The sequence below is a fragment of the Glossina fuscipes genome, unplaced genomic scaffold, assembly GCF_014805625.2.
Source record: "Glossina fuscipes isolate IAEA_lab_2018 unplaced genomic scaffold, Yale_Gfus_2 65545, whole genome shotgun sequence".
In the NCBI taxonomy this organism is placed as follows: Eukaryota; Metazoa; Arthropoda; class Insecta; order Diptera; family Glossinidae; genus Glossina; species Glossina fuscipes.
This window is the reverse complement of record NW_024004066.1, coordinates 12,337-16,116: the sequence shown is the minus strand read 5'-3', so window position 1 is coordinate 16,116 and position 3,780 is coordinate 12,337. Positions and strand designations below refer to the sequence as shown.

The 3,780-nt window shown below is 32.8% G+C and overlaps 1 long non-coding RNA gene across 1 annotated transcript; it reads left to right on the top strand.

The window, feature by feature from the left end:
* Nucleotides 1–516: 516 nt before the first annotated feature.
* On the top strand, nt 517–2,475 carry LOC119643857. Its single transcript, XR_005248458.1, has 4 exons — nt 517–1,014; nt 1,088–1,307; nt 1,371–1,889; nt 1,953–2,475. It is a non-coding gene; the product is annotated as an uncharacterized LOC119643857 (long non-coding RNA).
* The last annotated feature ends 1,305 nt before the right edge of the window (nt 2,476–3,780 follow it).

Here is a 3,780-nt window from a genome sequence, read left to right as displayed (position 1 = left end):
TCCATGGCTTTGCTGGCACGTAAGCACACTTTCATCGAAATTTTCTTTCATGCATATCCTCCTTCCATGCATCCTGTTGGTTGTGAATTTCTTGGCAAGGACCATTGACTTCAAATAACTCCGAAAGAAGAAATCCAGCGAAGTTAAATCACATGATCTTTTATATCATTATTCCGCTCATATATTCTGCGAAATTTGCAAACTGTAGCCGCCAAACTTTCATTATTTTTGAAATATTATTGAACAGTGAAAAGACATTGCTCTGTCGTGTAGTGTTCCACTTTGCACTACCCTTAATAATATTAATCAGTCTAGTATTTCTACTTTCAAGCCTAACGAGACGTCTGATCTCTCGCGACCCTCGCGACCGACTCCCTAACTTATTTTATCCCAACTTGGAGCTCGGTTTAAAGCTAATTCTACGTAACTAACTATAATTTCTCTTTCGAATTCAACTGACACGCTCTCTCTGTTTACATTTTACGGGTGCTTTCCTTTCGAATACAACTTGCACACTTTTTCTCTATAAATTAAAGAACAGAGTCGAATGTTCAGGGAGTTAAACAGCTGGCCGTTGATTATGTTAAAGAAATCAACATCTTTAACTTTAGTCAAATTGGAGTTTGGTTTACGTTCATTGTACCGATTCGATTTTAAAATGCATAGCTAAGTACTAAGTAAAGCTTTTAAAATCTTACTTAATACATTTATTTCAAATACATAAATAAGTAAAAAAGTCTCAATTATCTTTGAATGAATACTTGATAATCATAGCTTAAATTTACCTCTGTTTCTTAATTAAGTTAAGAATAGGTAATCTGGAAAATATTAATAGAATAAAAGAGCACGACCATGAATTGCCACCGAGCTTAGGATCGCTATGATTAGCTCCAGAAACTTTATTATGATCATATGATTGTTGAAGCTCTATAACTACGTATGGTTTTGACAGCTCATTTTTAGTGCAAATATACTGGAGATTTCCTATGCGATTCCGCTGACTCGGATATGCCTGTAAATTATTTGAACATTGTTGACACAATTCGTTTTTTTAAATATATATATAACGTTTTCTACGTGCATGCAGCCATAGATCGCACTCCGTCACTAGCAGTCAGACAAAAGATGATATCATAAGACGAATTACATACGGAATTCATAGGGAACGGATGTGTTGATGGAACGAATAAATGCCCTTTAAGTGAAGCAATTTTCACTAATTGGAGAAAAAAGTACATCCTGAACGGATTGGGTCAGGGTCGCCAAGTTGTGGAAAAATAGAATTGAGGAGATTTCGATGGCATAAGGTGAGCGTCGAGATTCCCATACTATAAAAATAAATTAAAGAAACAGAATATCTTGTACTTCAGCATTTTATGATGCAACGCCCTTTAAGACCATTCGCAGAAAAGCTGAAAAGTTGAATTAAGTTTTGCGAAATTCCGGCTTGCATTAAAACCGGAAAAGCTTCAAGAATTAATTTATGAATGCACTTCGTTATATGCTTGTAAACAAAAGAAATTGTAAACCGTTTGGTACGGAATGGTCCCAGAAATAATTTGAAGATCATTTACTCCGATAGATATCAATCAAAAGGTTTGACAACTACTGAAACTATACCAAAAGGAGCTTTTATATGTGAATATGCCGGTGAACTATTAACAAGACAGCAAGCTCAAAAGTGCATGCAAGAAAATGATACAAGACAAGGAATGAATTATGATTTAAGCCTTTGTGAGTCCATATCGAATGGTGGCGGAACAACGAATAAAGTATTATTAACCACGGTCGATCAGAGTCGGAAAGGTAATATTGGACGTTATTTAAATCATAGCTGCCACCCAAATTGCCAAATAAAAACAGTGCACATTGAATGTCCCTTACCAAAGGTAGGTAAAACCATTAGATTCGTTAATAATTAATAAAATTTTTTTTCTTTTTTAATTTTTCAGCCATATTTTCTAAGAATTTTATAAAAGCTGGCGAAGAACTTTGCTTTCATAATAATGAAGGCATAATACAAAAAAATCAACCTATAGCTCAAGGCCAAAAAGGGATACCTTGTCTCTGTGGGTATTTTTAGGTATTTTTCACTTATTCATTTAACAGAATAGTTGAGGTTGTATATTGTTGCTGATACATATACAAAAAAAGGAAAATATACGTATAATGAGAAAACACAAACACATACGAAGGTTATTTGGACGTTGAACAAAAGTGGAATAATTTTGCATTATAAAATTATGTATTGTATGCTGTGGACCGGTGTCTAGGTTTATTTCAATTGCAATCTAAAATTGGCTTTTAAATCTCACCAACTTGCTGACGAAGACAATCGGAAATATTCTTGTAAATACTCTTTTATTGTTTCTGAATGAGTTCGGGTATTTATCCATAAGCAACATTTCTGATGGTTTCTTAGTCACATTCTATTGTAAAGTCAGCTTATGTGAGGAAACGAGAACCTTGTAAAAATTTAAAAAGAACTTGTAAATTAAATTAAAACATAGTCAAATAGAATGACATCAAAATTTACTAAAACTAGTCAAAATGCGTTCAAGGGGAGATAAATGCTCTTTTTTTGTACACTTATATATATAAGATTATATATTATATAAAACCACTTGTATGAATATATCGAAGAATTAACAGGAAATATTCAATAATATGCGAAAATCGAACGACAGGTCTTTAAAAATTCTAACGCCACTGCAGTTAACCCTTTTGAGATTATGGTAGAGACTGGAGAAAGAAAATGGGATATTTAACGGTGCATCCTGCAGCTCTTGTCAGAATCGATTAATTTTCGCTAAATTGTATTTACTTTAAATACTGGCCCATTAATTTCAATGAGCAAAATTTTGTTACGGAGTTTAAAATTAAAAAAATTCCGAAAAAAAAAATATATATATATATATGAAAGTTTCCTAAAATATTTTGACATTTTTGATATTTCTTTTTCGATAACTTTTATTATTATTCTTATACAAATTATTGAGAACATATACGCTTATTCTCTAAAGTGCCCATACTCTATACAAATACATGTTCAATTATTGAGACGTGTAAACAAACATATACGCCCATTCTCGCATGGTTGGAGAATCATTATTATTACAATTGTCATTACTAAGCAACTTATCAATCATTTCGAAATAAGCCGAAAGATCTTCATCACCGCTATTATTACATGATTTGATATTATCTGCAACGAATCAATGTTTAGTTAATTAATTAAAACAAGGCGGGATAAAGCCTAGCGATTAAAATTCATATTTAGTAGTAAAAGACTATACTCAATACGTATGCAAATACAATAAAAAAAAAACTTTTTTCGGAAAAGCAGGAGAAGAATTTTTTGATAAAGAGGAAAAATAAAGGATTTCATGTTCGTTTTGGAAAGAATTTTTAAAATGATCCGTTCCGTGCAACTATGTAATTGCAAATTTAATCTGCGGCAAGTACAAAACATTTTTTGTATGACTAATATAAGCGCCATGGTCCGTTCTGGTCGGACTTCCTTATCAAATTTTATCATTATGAATGTGTATGTTTCATAACACTGTATTTTAGAAAGTGCTTACGTGATTTCGTCAAGTTTCTTCGTTACAACCTAATTTCGTGTTACACGAGTATACTCGTTATCGCTAAATTTTTGAGGCGCAGCTTAAATGTACATTTTCCAAAAAGGTTGGCTGACACAGCTAGCTGGTTAACATTATGTGCACCAGACTCGGCCCGCCTTTCTCAACCAGGAGTTGGTCGTATTATTGAAAACTT